This window comes from Macrotis lagotis, chromosome 1 (assembly GCF_037893015.1).
Source record: "Macrotis lagotis isolate mMagLag1 chromosome 1, bilby.v1.9.chrom.fasta, whole genome shotgun sequence".
In the NCBI taxonomy this organism is placed as follows: domain Eukaryota; kingdom Metazoa; phylum Chordata; class Mammalia; order Peramelemorphia; family Peramelidae; genus Macrotis; species Macrotis lagotis.
Genome location: NC_133658.1, coordinates 874,125,185 through 874,140,916, shown reverse-complemented (window position 1 = coordinate 874,140,916; position 15,732 = coordinate 874,125,185). Strand labels below are relative to the sequence as shown.

General features: G+C 40.8%; 1 long non-coding RNA gene across 3 annotated transcripts in view; it reads right to left on the bottom strand.

The window, feature by feature from the left end:
• Positions 1–15,732, bottom strand: part of LOC141509069 (uncharacterized) — a 69,628-nt gene that overhangs the window by 11,347 nt on the left and 42,549 nt on the right. For all 3 annotated transcript variants that reach the window (XR_012474571.1, XR_012474573.1, XR_012474572.1), the window contains exon 2: positions 13,945–14,140. This is a non-coding gene — a long non-coding RNA (uncharacterized LOC141509069). The remainder of the gene's footprint in view (positions 1–13,944; positions 14,141–15,732) is intronic.

Genomic DNA, 15,732 nt, shown 5'->3' with positions numbered 1-15,732 from the left:
TTGGGACACAGAATGTAACAACTGGGAAGGACTTTAGAACACAATCTAAGAGGTGAGAGGACCCCAAGAACACAGGATGTAAGAGCTGAGAGGACCCTTGGAACACAGAATTTCAGAGCAAGAGGGACCTTAGAACATGGAATGTCAGAGCTGGAGGGTCATTAGAACCCAGGATGTCAGAGCTGGGGGGCCCTTAGAACCCAGGATGTCAGATCTAGGAGGGCCCTTAGAACCCAGAATGTCAGAGCTAAGAGGGTCTCTAGAACACAGAATGTCAGAACTGGAAGGGCCTTTAGAACACAAAATGTCATAACTGGGAGGACCCTAAGAACACAGAATGTCAAAGTTGAGTGGAACCTGAGAAGACTAAGTTTCAGTATTAAAATGAGCTTAAAGTAGAATTTTAGATTGTAAGACTCTAGATAAATCACTTAAACAAGCTTTCAGCCTCAGTTTCCTCATTTGTAAAATAGGGATAATAATGTCACTTGTTATGCAAATCAAATGAGATAAAATACTTAAGGTACTTTTCATAACTTAGTTCTATATAATTGTTATTTTCTCAAGAAAATAAACTAAGGCAAAAAGAGAGTAGATAAATTATTTGCAATCAAAAATGAATAAGCAGCAGAGCCAGATCAGGAATTTGGGTGTCCTGGGCTGGTAGCCAAGAGTTTTCTATCACCCAATATTTGTCCCTCCCATCCAGCCCTTCCAGGACAGATCGAACTCCTGGGTTCCTCAGCCCACCACCCTCTGGCCCTAAGCCAGCCTATCTGCCTCCTTCCATTTTTAGTAATTATGCAAATCTCTTGTCCCAGGCTAAGCAAAGCAGGGGAGGAAGCCTGGGCCTCATTTGGCCTGCTCACTCAGAGCTTGACAGGATAAGATAGGCAAACGACAGATTATACTGGCCCACTCTGGTAAACACAAGTTTAATTACTTTTTGAGAGAGAGGCAGAGGAAAAAAATGAAATAAATTCCCAATCGGCTCTGTCAGGGCAGGAAAGTTAAGCGGGTAGAAAGAAAAGAGCCAAGAGTACTGGTCTCTTAACTATGGAGAGCTGGGAAGGGGGAGGAGAGCCTAAGGGAAGGGAATGGAAAGATTTTATATTGGAAAAAAATCCTACTGGATGAGGCATGAGCCTCTTCCAGCATAGGGAGGAAGGCAGGGCAGCAGAGCTGTAGGGACTGTACGTCAGCAGCTGCAGCTTAGAACTCTGAACAGGCACCAACCTTTCTTCCAAACCAGAGCTACCCACAGCCAAAACATAAAAACTAAAGTTCTCTCTTGGTGTTTGAGATTAACCCACACAATGGCACTTAGAGAAAACATGATGGAAACTTTAAAAAATATCATATGGGGGGGATGAATTGAAAGTAGAAAAGCAATGACAGATATAAAGAATTCAGAGAAATTTGGGAAGATTTGGATGAACTAAAACAGAGTCAAAAGATTGTGAGGTTGAAGATGTCCGGTGGATCAAAAACATATGAAAATCATAGAACACCACAGCTTGAAAAGACCTTGGAACACAAAATGTCAGAGCTGGGAAGGATTTCAGAATGCATTGTAAGAAGCTGAGAAGACCCATAGAATGTTCAAAATTACAGCATAAATTTAAAGATTTCTTAAAAAGTTGAACTCTGAGTAAGGGAAAATTCAGTGAAAGGGACTACTCCTTTCTCCCTCACTATAAGAGAAGGTTGAGACGACCTGGATAGAGTATGATGTTCCTCATCATTCGGATGTGGGGGGTTGTGGGTTTTTTAAATTTATTTGTTTTTGCTTAATTGTCTTTGTTACAAGGAAGGGTTCAATCAGGTAGGGTGGTGAGGGCTGGGATACAAAGACAAAAAGCAACAATAAAATGTGCTTTTAAAAAAAAAGTACTTCAGAGCAGGTAGCCTGGTGCAGTGGATGGAGCACCAGCCCTAGAGTCAGGAGGACCTGAGTTCAAATCCCACCTCAGACACTTAATAATTGCCTAGCTGTGTGGGCTTGAGCAAGTCACTTAACCCCATTGCCTTAAATACATTTTTTAAAAAAGAAAAAAAGAAAATCAACAAATCATGGTGTTGAGGAAAGAAGACAGAAGTTTGTGTTCAGTTCTGGATGGCGCATTTTAGGAAAGACATTGACAATCTGGCTCTTGGAGTCAGGAAGACTCGAATTCAAATCTAACACTATCTGTGTGACCTTGGGCAGGTCACTTAACCCTGTTACTCAAGGGTTTTTAAAATGACTTGGAGAAGGAAATAACAAACCACTCCAGTATCTTTGCCAATGACCCAAATGGAGTCACGAAGAGTTGGACTGAACAGAAATGTAGAAGACCTCAATGAGATAGTAAAGGTCAGGCAAGAGCAAAGCTATATGAGGATCAGTTGAAAGAACTAGAGACATTTAGTCTAGAGAAGAGACATCAGGGAAAACTAAATAGCTGACTTCAATTATTGTGGGCATTTTCTCTGGCTGTCCCACATGCTCTCCCTCCTCTGATCTGACTAATGACTTCCCTGGCTTCCTTTACTGTCCAACTAAAATCCTACCTTCTACAGCAGAGGTGAAGAACTTTTTTTCTGCTAAGGGCCATTTAGATATTTATATCACCATCCGTGAGCCATAAAAATATCAACTTAAAAATTAGCTTGCTGTATTTTGATCAAACATTTAATTAATTCTCTCCTGAAATATTCCTAGAATTAATGAATTTTGAGTTCCACCTGTGTTTGCCTTGGTAGCAATAGACCAAATGATTTGGGGGGCTTTAAATGGTTCATGGGCCAGACTTTCCCTACTCTGTTCTACAAAAAGTCTTCACCTTTGTTAATTCCAATGCCTTCCCCCTGTTAATTATTTCCTATTTATCCTTTATATAGGTTGTTTGCATATGTTTGTTTACCTGATGTCTGAGTTGTAAGTCCAGTATGGGCAGGGACTTTTGCCTCTTTTTGCATTCTCATCACTTTAGCAAAGTGCCCACCTCATAGGTGCTTAATAAATAATGATTGATTTTTTGATGGATCAGTTTGAAGAATTGTCACAGGAAAGATGGTGGGGAAAGGAGCATTCCACTTTGTTCTCAAATCCCCAGAAGAAGGAGCAATGAGTAAAAAAAGACAGATGTTGGCTCCATGTCAGGAAGAAATTCCCACCAATTAGAGCTATCCTACCTTGAATCCAGAGTTCCTGGGTTCCCCTCTTTTTGGAGAACTTCGGGCAACGACTCAATCAAAGACCTTAAGGAGATCATTTGGAAGAGAGGTTGTGCTGAGGATTCTTTTTTAGAGTTTTTGGTTGGACTCTGAAGCCCCCTTTCAATTCTGGGATTCTGTGCTTCAGTAGGACCTCAAAGGACAATTAGGTGACTCAGTGGATAGAACACTGGTTCTGGAGTCAGGAAAGTTTATCATTGTGACTTCAAATTCTACTTCGGTTATTTACTAGCTGTGTGACCTTGGGCAAGTCATTTAACCCTGTTTGCCTCCGTTTCCTCATCCATAAAATGATCTGGAAAAGGAAATCAAAGCACTTCAGCACTTTTGCCAAGAAAACCCTAAATCAAGTCATAATCAGCCACAATTAAATTGAACAAGTTCATACTCTGACTCCTAAAACTGGGGAAGAAGATGAAGAAAAACTGTCCGAATTTTAACAAAGGGGAGCTTAGTAAGGCTTCACCTGATGGCCTCTGAGATCTCTTCCAATGTCCTGTGACATTTCTCCATCTCCATAGAAATAGACAGAAAGATTCCTCCTGTAGGTTTTCTGGCCAGAGATATACCAGAGTAAGCTGGAAACCAAATCACTAGAACCAGTTGGAAAATTTTCAGTGGGGGCATTTATACCTCAGAAATCAGCAGATGCTACAGAGCAATTTAGTGTTTTGGTGATTGTCTAGGCTTAAGAAAGTGGAGGATGAAATGTTTATGATACAATTAAGATTAAAAGTGTACTGTGAACTCATCCAACCTTTCTGGAAAGCAATTTGGAATTATGCCCAAAGGGCAACAAAAATGAGCATACCCTTTGATCCAGCAATACCACTACTGGGTTTATACCCTGAAGAGATGATGAAAAAGGGCAAAAACATCACTTGTACAAAAATATTCATCACATACCTGCTTGTGGTGGCAAAGAATTGGAAATTAAGTAAATGTCCTTCAATTGGGGAATGGCTTAGCAAACTGTGGTATATGTATGTCATGGAACACTATTGTTCTATTAGAAACCAGGAGGGAGGGGATTTCAGGGAAGCCTGGAGGGATTGACATGAACTGATGCTGAGTGAGATGAGCAGAACCAGAAAAACACTGTACACCCTAACAGCAACATGGGGGTGATGATTAACCTCAATGGACTTGCTCATTCCACCAGTGAAACAATCAGGGGCAATTTGGGGTTGTCTGCAATGGAGAATACCATCTGTATCCAGAGAAACAACTGTGGAATTTGAACAAAGACCTAGAACACAAGATGTCTGAGCTGGGGAAGACCCTTAGAACTCAGAATGAACTGGGAGAGCCCTTAAGACAGGATGTCAGAGGTGGGAGGGTCCTTAGAACACAGGATGACAGAGTCGGGAGAGACCCCTTGAGCAAGTCATTTGTTTCTCTAGAAGAGGTCTCTGCTCACAACAGGCAAATGAGCACAGTCTTGAAATAGCAGAACTGAGGCTCCCCTCTAGGTCTTTGATTATGCATTCCCCCTGTCCACCACCTCTCACTGACCCTGAGGCACCATCCCTACAATTTAAGGAGTCATTGCTGAAATCCAGTTTTTGTTTGCCCAGGGCAAGGTTTGAAAATTGTTCCCCCTGTATCTGTCATTCCCCACTGATGGTTTCCTGCTTTCACTGTAATGTGTTGACTTAGGACAAAATAAAGCTCCTCCAAGCATCCTTGTCTGGGTGGCATCTTGTCACACCTGGTTATAAATTTCACAACTTTTCTCTCTGTCCATGTTTTTCAAAGTTTCAGGTCTTTTTTGAAATTCTGAGCCTACCCCCCTTCCCCCTCAGTCCTCATTATCCTCAGCCCTCTTAGATGGGATGCCCATCAACCTCTCAGGACAAACCTTAGCCTATGTGGGAGGCAGCAGGAAGCAGGGGCTGCACCTGAATAGGGCCTGGTCCTTGCTCACCCACTTAATTAGGTGTGTGAACCCTCTCTCTCTTCCCCAGCACCATCAACTCTAATGAGCTGCCTCTCATTGCTGATATGAATATAAGAACTTCAAAGACCCTTCTGAGAGGTAGCCACTGCCCTGTCCTAAGGGCCAGAGGAGAGATAAGACATTTTGCCAGCTGCTACCAATAAGAACATGACACACGAATGGACTCTTAATAAGTAGCTAATTGATTAGCTCACAGATTTCAAGCATGAAGGGATCTTAGAAGCCATTAAATCCAACCACCCAGCCCCCGCCCCCAACCTATCTCACAGATTTTGAAACAGATGTTAAGTGATTTACCTAAGGTCACCCAGCTAATTTGTGTGAGGCAGAATTTGAATCTTAAGCCTCCTCCCAGCTCTCACATTCTGTGTTCTAAGGACCCTCCCAGCTCTGACAAATTGTGTTCTAAGGACCCTCCCAGCTCTGACATCCTCTGTTCTAAGGACCCTCCTGTCTCTGACAGTTTGTGTTCAAAATTTAGCCCACTCTAGCTAGATGTAGTTAAGGACTACTAGCTAAGGCCTTCACCCTAAGATCTACTATTTTCTGTTCTGAAGCCTCTCTCAGCTCCCACATTCTATATTGTAAAATTTCTTCAAGTTTAAAAATTCTGTGATTCTATTGAATATATTGTCAACCTCAGCTGACATACCAGTCAGTTTTATTCAACTGTTTTTTTTTCCTCTTTCATTATATTTTATTCTTTGTTATAGGTGATAGCTCTCTGGGTAAAGTATAGGAGGGATATATTTGGAAATGAAGGTAATATAAAAACAAAATTATCACTAAAAACTAAAAGCCATGGCATGTTTCTATAATTCTCTACTGACAGAAAATTTTAGGTTCCTGTCCAGTCTTTTCAATTGTGTCTGACTCTTCATGACCCCAGTTATCGTGTTCTTAATAAAGATACTGGGGTAATTTTGCCATTTCCTTCTCCAGCTCATTTTACTGATGAGGAAACTGAGGCAAAAAGAGCTAAGTGACTTGCCTATGGTAACATAGTTAGTATGTGTCTGAGGCTTTGAACTAAGAAAGTTTGAACTAAGAAAGAAGCCTTCCTGACTCCAAGTCCTGCATTCTATCACTATGGTGCCACCTACCTTCCTCCAAATCAGAGGTCCACAAAATCTCAACATTGGAAGGCAGCTCAGAGACTGGTTAGTTCAACTGAGACTTGACCAAGATGTTCCTCCATCACATACTCAACAAATGGTCATGCAGCCTTTGCATGAAGACTTTTCTATGGAGGAGGAGCTCTCTGTTCACAGACTCATTCAGTTTCTGAATAGCTCTAATTATTAGGAATTTTCTTTCTTGGCATTAAACCCAAATCTTTCATTTTGTAATTTCCACCCATTACTTTTAGTTGCACCCTCTGGGACCAAGCAGAACAAATATGATCATTTCTCCCTATGACAACTTTTCAGATACTTGAGGACAAAGTCCAATTAGCTGAACAATAAATAGCTCCCTGCTCTGTTCAGCTTGAAAAAAGAGTCCTGACTTCTTTACAGTGCTACATTTGTCGGGGTCACTGAATCCAACCTGGGTCCTCATTTTTCTTGGCCCTCTTGCTTCCTCACTGAGAAGCCTATGGCTTACCCCATGAATTCCCTCAAAGTCAGAATCATTTTTCTGTTAAGTGTGATTCTACTAAACACTGACCACGCTGACCCCCCTTTTCTCTTATTCTAACATCCTAGTCACCTGGAAGATTCCTCTTAGACCTATTCTACTCTTGGACAGAACCACATGTGGTCTTTCCTAGAATAACACTGTTTGGTAACCCATGGAACACTGAACACACATCCATGTGAATAATCTCTTAACTGATAAATCCAATGACATTTTCTCCAGTCCTCTTCATTAATGCTTTATATTTTTATAATGACTTTCCCCACCCTCTGAAGACCCTTCCATTGACTTGCAGAAGACTGTTTCTCCTTTTCTGATTAGACCAACAATCCTCAATCTGCGTTGTTCTTGTTCATCACTCATACTCCAACCTAGAAGCATAAGTGTTGTCCTAATTTTGAAAAAAAAAAAAAAAGGAAGAAAAGAAAGTCTACCAACTATAGGCCAGTGAATTTGAATTCAGTTGCTATGGAGATTCTAGAATAGACCATCTAAGATATGATTAGTAAGTGAATTTATCGAAAGGGAAACAGTGATAAGGAAGAGTCAATAAGTCTTATTAGAACAGGTCTTGACAGACTAGACCAATTTCCCTTTTTGAACAGGGTTACTAAACTCCTAGCTGAGAAGAAAGCTATGGCTGTGGTTTACACAGATTTTAGCAGAGCAACAGATAAAGTGCATCACACTATTTTTTTCTTTTAGTTTTTGCAAGGCAATGAGGTTAAGTGGCTTGCCCAGGGCCACACAGCTAGGTAATTGGTAAGTGTCTGAGGCCGGATTTGAACTCAGGTACTCCTGACTCCAGGGCCGGTGCTCTATCCGCTGCACCACCTAGCTGCCCCCCAACATCACACTATTCTTGTGGAGAAGATAGAGAGATATGGACTAGATAATAATAAAATTAAATGGGTTCTGAGCTGATTGGATGTCTAGACTCAAAAATAAGTTATAACTGGTTCATGGTCGATGGGACAAGGATCTAATAGAGGACACCAGGAATCTATACTTGCCTGCTGTTTAACATTTTTGTCAATGACTCTGATAAAAAAAAAATCTAAGAGGGGCAGCTCGGTGGTGCAGTGGATAGAGCACCGGCCCTGGAGTCAGGAGTACCTGGGTTCAAATCCCATCTCAGACACTTACCAATTACCTAGCTGTGTGGCCTTGGGCAAGCCACTTAACCCCGTTTGCCTTGCAAAAACCTAAAAACAAAAAAAAAAATCTAAGGCATTCTCATCAAATTTGCAGCTGTCACAAAGTTGAGGCAGCTATGGAGAGGAAGGGGATTCAGTCGATTGATTGAGTGCTGGGTCTAGAATCAGGAGGACCTGAATTCAAAACCAGCCTCAAGTACTTACTATGTGACCCTGGGCAAGAAACTTCACCCTATTTGCCTCAGTTTCCACTTCTATGAAATGAGTTGTGGAAGGAAATGGCAAACCACTCCGGTATCCAAGAATACCCTAAATGGGGTCATGGAGAGTGGGTTGCAACTAAAACAACTCAACAACAACAACAACAAAGCTGGGGGAAGGGTGGGGAAAGATAGCTATAAGAATAGACAGTAGAGCCTCCTTTCTCATCCTCCTGCATCAATCACATCTCACTTGCAAAGAGCTCCCTCTTCTCCTCCTCTTCCTTACTTTCTGTTCCTCTGACCTCATCATCTAACCATCTCCTCCTTCACTCCAGTCTCTGATATTCAAGTAAATGACCTTTTTCCTTGCAAGGGCCAAAGCCTCTATATATACCCTTAGTCTTCTCCACTTCCATTCTCTACTATTTTGATGTGTACACACACTACCCCATCATCCCAACTCTCTAACTTTCCGTTTCTTCTCTACTGATTTCTCCCCTGCTTCCTACAAAATATGCCCTTATCTCCTCCATCCTGAAAAACAAATAACTGGCTCACCATGTTCCACCCCCCTTTTCAACCCTCATATTTATTTCTCCTCCACTTCTCAGTTAAATTCCTTTAAAATGTAATCTAAAATCAATTCGTCCACTTCTTCTCTCTCACACTAATGTCTAAAGTCTCTGTAATCTGACTTCTAGTCTCATCATTTGACCAAAAAATCCTCTTTCCCAAGTTATCAAGGATCTCTTCATTACCTCTTTTCAGCCTTCATACTACTTGATCCCTCTGTATTGTCTGGCACTATCGATCACCCTCTCCCATTAGCTACTCTCTCCTCTCATGATTCTTCTCAGTCTCTTTTAATGGATCTCCTCCTACCACATACTCAATGATCCGGGCTTTCCCCTAAGTCTGTGTCTTGGGCACCTTCTCGTCCCCCTATGTGCTATCTCACTTGGTGATTTTGTAAGTCTCTATATACTCAATTAACCTCTCTATGCTGATTACTCTTGGATCTATTTAGCCAGCATTGATCTTCCAGAGCTCTAGTCTCACATCACCAAGTACGATCAGACATTTTGAACTGAATGTCTCCTAGGCAGCTCTAAATAGACGTGTGCACGACCAACATATCCAAAGTAGAATTTGTTATCTTTACTGCCAAACCTGCAAATGTACCACCATCCTCCAGTCCCCAGGCTCACAACCTCAAAATCATCCTCAGTCCTCACTCTTGTTCACCCCATGTATCTAATTAGTTGTCAAATCTTGTCATTGCTTTCTCTACAACCCTTTGTGCATTTGTCCCCTTCACTTTCAAACACCATGACCTTTATCTCCTCTTGCTCAGATTATTGCTAATTAGCCTTCCTGTCTCAAGATGCCCTACTCCAGGCCACCCTTCCCATAGTTTTTGAAGTAATTTCCCTAAAATGTAGATATGATCATGTTAAGCTCCTCCTCATTTAACACCAGTGGCTCCCTATTACCTACACAATCAAATATAACAACCTTTGTTTGGCATTTAGAACAATTTATGATCCAGCCCCTTTCTTCCTTTCAATTTTTTTTAAAAGCTATACTATACATCTCCACACATCCTACATAGGTCATATTGGTTTATTTGTATTCCTCAATATGATAACCTATCATCTCTGGACATGCACAGTAATTTTACATGAGGGCAAATAGGTAAAAAAATAAATGTTGCTATATGGAAAGACAACAGTCATTGATGTCACTGGAGAGTGATATTGAACTATTCTCTCTGGATCTGTTTCCTATTAAATACGACATTCTGTGGTTTCCCTCAAATAGCGCATATTTACTATCAGATGCTATATTGTTCTTCATCTCTCATCTCCTGAGCTTCTCCACTCTTTGCTGAATGCATCACTATTTTATACCGGGCTGTTGATGGTGATAGGAGACACTGCTTCCCTGCTACCAAGCTTCTGGAATTCACCTCTTCAGGATCACCATGAGCTATCTCAGGTCCAGTCTTCTGAAATATAGTGACAAGAAAGCCTGTGCTTTTCTTAATATTAATATTAAGGATAATATGTCTTTTGTCCCAGACAGCTATCTGACTTAAGGTTAGAAATTGTCAATATTTTCTATGTCCTGGAATGCAAATTATTTTATAACAAGAAAAAACTAAGCAAAAGATACGTGGTCATTACTATCCACCTGCATGGCCCACTTTCTGTTTTTATTATGTATCTGCCAACAGTAAAAATAAGATCTTAATTCAGAGTCATATTTTAGCCAGAAAAAAAAATCAACAACAGTAACAACAAATAAAAGCCTAGCTGTCTCCCTATACTTCAAGAACCAATTCAAGTCCACCACTTTCTTCATCTAGTCTCTAGTGATCCTAAAGTTGAAAGGAACATCCCTCAAGCATCAGTGTCTTCCAGAGACGGTCTCCAAAGGCAGCAAGGTGATGCAGTAGATAGGATTGATAGAGGCTGGAAGACTTGAATTCAAATCTGGCCTTGGATAGTTCCTAGCTATGTGACCTTGGGCAAGTCACTTATATGCCTCAGTTTTCTCATCTATAAAATGGGAATAATCATAGCACTTATCTTTCAAGGTTGCAGTAAGGATTGAGTAAGATTACAAGTGTGAAATGCTTAGCACAGTGTCTGATAGAGAGCAAGTGCTAAGTAAAAATTATTATTATTTCAGGGCTTAGCACAGACAAGGCGCATTTATAGGCATTTAATAAATACTAATTGACTTGATTCACCACTCAAAGTCTTTCTTCTCTCTCTCAGATGTGTCCAGAAAATGCTGGCTCTGGTAGGTGAAGGAGTCCTCCCCCTACTGAGTTTGAAAGGGCTAATTGGTTAGAGAGGAGAACCCTAAATTTGGAATCAGGGGTCATCGATCTGCTTCCCGACTCTAGGCCTCAGTTTCCTCATCTGTACAAGAAGGGGATTGGACCAGATGATGGCTGAGGTCCTTTCTCTCTCTGATAATCTGGAATCATTTCTCTCCCCCTTTGGCACATGGGACTTAAGGAGAAGCAACCTCTTAGTGCTCCAGGGGTTCATCTAAACATGATTAAACAGCCATTAGGGCTTCTCGTTCTGAAAATGGAGATTTACAGACTTCCCAAACCTCTATTTAAATGCAAATGTGGCGTTTTTTCGCCTGGAACCATGGAAATGAAGAGCACTAAAGACAGCAGCTTGTCTCACACTGTCCCCAGCTCTGCTTGGTTGGACGACCCCAGCACTGGCATTTAATCTCCCTGCCCGGGTGAAGCTTCAGGGGGTAAGCACCCATCAGAGGCAGGCAGGAGCCAGATTATGGACCTGGGATAATGGATAGTGGGGTGGCATTTACCATCCATCACTCCCTCCCTCTCCTGCCCACAGTAGAGGGTTTAAAGGGACAACTTCCTGTTCCCCAAACTGAGGATGGGAAAACTCTTGGAATTTTAGGATCATAGGGTCAGAGGTAAAAAAAGGACTTTAGGATGTAGAACATAGAGCTGGACTGTTAGAGCTTAGGACATAAAATGTTAGAGCTAGAAGGAGCTTTAGAAGAGAGAAAGTCAGGCAGGGGAAGGGTTTTAGAACACAGAGGGCTGGGAAGGGAACTTAAAATGTAGAATGTTAAAGCTAGAAAGAGCTTTAGAACAAAGAATGTCCAAAAAGAAAAGGTCTTAGAACATAGAATGTGAAGGCTGGAAGGGACCTTAGAACATGGAATGTTAGACTTAGAAAGAACCTTAAGACAGAGAATGTCAGAAAGGAAAGGGTCTTAGAACATAGAATATCAGGGCTGGAAGGGAACTTAAAATGTAGAATATTAAAGCTAGAAAGACCTTTAGAACAAAGAATGTCAGAAAGGAAAATGTCTTGGAACATAGAATGTGAAGGTTGGAAGGGACTTTAGAATATGGAATGTTTGACTTAGAAGGAATCTTGGAACAGAGAATGTCAAACAAGAAAGAGTCTTAGAGGATGGAATTTCAGAGCTAGAAGGGACCTTTACATATGGAATGTTAGAACTAGAAAGAACCTTCGAATAGAGAATATCAGAAAGAAAAATGGTATTGGAATATAGAATGTGAAGACTGGAAGGGACCTTAGAATATGGAATGTTAGACTTACAAGGAACTTTAGAACACAGAATGCCAAAAAGGAAAGTTTCTTAAAACATAGAATATCAGGGCTGGAAGGGAACTTAAAATATAGTCTGCTAGAACCAGATAATGTCAAAAAAGGAAAAGGTCTTAGAACATGGAATTTCAGGGCTAGAAGGGATTTTAGAACATGGAATGTTAGAGCTAGGAGTTTTACAACAAAGAATATCAGAAAGGAAAGGGTCTTAGAACATAGAATGTGAGGGTTAAAAGGTCCTCAGAATATGGAATATTAGAGTTAAAAGGGGTCTGAGAGATAGGAATCTAAACCCAAAAGCTAAGCATTTGCAATAAGCATAAGTGATTTGACCAAGATAGGTAATAAGTGGCAGAATGGGTGTTTGAACCCCATCTCTTTTCTGCCTTCAATTTTAGAACTTCTGTTATGCCAACATCTAATTAAAATGAGGGGCTTCCCTGTGAAGTCAGTCAAGATTCTTAAATTTCCAGGCCACTGCATTTGTCTGGGATGCAGGAAAGAAAACTAATACTTTATAGGTATTTTCTCTTCCATTGTCCTGAAAAGATCATAGGAGCCAAAACCCCTACAAAAATCTGTCAAAGTTGTTTGGCATCAATCCAGCCAAATTTTGGGGAAAGGTCCTATCCTGAGTTCATGATCTGCTTTAAGATACAATGCAATATGCTGGAAATAACCCAATTCCACAAATCCAAATCCTGCAGAACAAATAGAATCCTTCCTCTAGGCTATTCTTTTGCCTGTGTTTTAAGAAAGCAATCATATCTCCTATATCTTCTCTTCTAATCTGAATCCTTCTGGTTTTCAGCCTATCTGCCAATGACATGATTTACCACCATTCTGATTTTCACCTCCTGCACGAGCAATAATATATCAAGTGTTTCTCCTTAGACACTTCATCTAACCAGTCTTCATTTTTCTCGTCTGTAAAATGGGAGCAATAATTCTTGTGCTGCCTATTTTACAGTGCTATTTTGAGGACCAGTTGACAAAAGAGATGTGAAAGTGCTTCAAAAACTATAATGCACTAAGAAATTACCTTATGTGTAAATATGTCTAAGGCTCAGAACTGAAACTCTAGTTGGACATGGCTTAGTCTTGGGGACTTCTCAACAATCATTCTCTTTTTGACTTGTACCTCAACCCAGGGCTTCCCCTGGAAACATCAAAAATTGACTCAGTTCTAAGGCTATATGAAAGATGGAAAGGGCCTTCAACTCCCATGTGAGTACTCAGGCTAACAAAGTCCTGAATATAAAATGGGCTTTACTTAATACCATTACCACTACCACCCCAGCCTATAAACTATTGATTATACTTTTCTTCCTTTTCTGGAAACCCTATCTTCCCAAAACCTATATACTCTTCCAAACTGATAAGGCTACTCCCCACCAAGGAGAAGCACAAGAGTTTCCTCTGGTGACCTGTGCCTTCCCCAGGGACCTACATGATCCTCCTGACTATTAGGACTGTTTTGGAATTGAGATCCATAAGATGAAAGCACCTGGGATCACTAGGAGGCCAACTCCTTTCTCCCCCAGACATGTCTAAGACTTTTCATACACAGTGCCCATGTTGGGCAGTGTCGTTGCCCTTCCACACTGTGGCACTGTTAACTTGCTTACTGATTTTTGGTTCTAGCTTAGTCCAGAAACTTCTCTTCCATGTCCAAGTGGTCCACAGGATTCATGAATTTGGTGAATTCCTTCTCTGTGTCTTGGAGACTTGGATCCTAGTGACTCTCTTTTGATGTTCATCATGAACCATACTTGACTGCTCACTCATATCTCTGTGTCCATGGGATTGCTCTGGATCATAGAACTAGAATAGGAAAGAAACATAAAGGTCAGTGAATCTGTTCCCTTTGGTCTTGATAGGCCAACCTTCCCAAGATCGCTAAAAATGACAGAGTCAAGATTTGAACTAAGTTCTTTGACTCTAAGTGCATTGGCACTAGGCCATAATATAGGGCTGATCAAGCTTCTCAGCGGGGAACCAAAGTTCTTAAGATTCCCCCTGTACCTTTCTTATTTTTACAATGTCTGCCTTTTGAAGGTCAAGTTTAAGAGCATGTAAACTAACCCACAATCCATCAATCATCCTTAAGGTGGTATTAAGTGAGCAGGAGGAGTGCCCAGGGTCAGAGAAGCTCATATTTTATCAAAATGAAAAAGCTCATCAAGTGATTAACACCTCATTAAAGACACATTAAAGAGGGATTTCAAGGCCAGGCTCCTCCTGCACATGCCCCCTGACTCTCATCTAATTGATCCACAAAGCAACCCAAAATTTGAGCCTTTTCAATTCTACTCCCACATTTCCATGAACCAGTCCCTCTTCTCCATTCCAATACAATCCCCCCTTACCGCTACCCCCACTCCAGCTCTACTCATTACTTCTAGCAATAATCTCCTCAGCTCCTGGTATTTTCTCTGATTATCCCCCCTTCCTGGAATATTCTCCTTCCCTGAACCCAATTTACTTGAAAGTCAAGCTATTACTCTTGTGATGTCATTGGTCCTCTTCCAGAATGAAGGACAAGCAACAACTCTCCTACCTTATCCCCATCTATTATCTTCCTTGACTTCCTTCATTTCCCAGCTAAAACCCTAATCCTAATCTTTGTTAATTCTAATGTTTTCTTTCTTTCAATAAATTTCTATTTATCCAATATATATCCAATAATCCAATAATATAAACATTTTTGCTTGCTTTTCTCTCCCAATGGATTATAAGTTCCTTGAAGGCAAGAATTTGTCGTTTTCCTTCCTTTGTCCCTCCACGGTTTAGTATAGTGCTGAGCACATAGTGGGTGCTTAATAAATATTGATTGATTGATTATTGACAATCTCCTCATTGACCTATTCTCCTTGATTCTTTCTCCCCTTTGCAGACATCACCACAATTTTGCCAAAACAGTTTTCCTAAAACCCAGGTCTTATGTTAGCACCTTGAGAATGAGAAACTATGTTTTGCCTTTTTTTGAATCCCCAGCACATTGTCTGAAACATAGAAACATAGAAAATGATTAATAACAAAATTTTGTCTGACCATGCCATTACCCTAAGAAGCTTCAATGGCTCCCAATAATCTCTAGCACAAAATCAAAACTCCTCAATCTGAAATTTAAAACCCTCTCTCCAGTCTACCCCTTCAGATTCATCTCACATTATTCCCTTTCACATACTACTCCAGCCAAAGTGACACACTTAATATTAGTTTTTAGTAGTTTAACCCAATAAGCCCAAATCATCAAAATTGAAGGCATACATATAGGAAATGCCAGGGATTTGCTTCTGGGAGAAGACACCCTGCATTCTCCTACCATGTGGGAAGATGGATCAACCTCATTCCATTGCACCTACTGTGCCTCTAAGAAACAGGCTTGAAGTTCTGGTCTTGCTTTTGTCCTT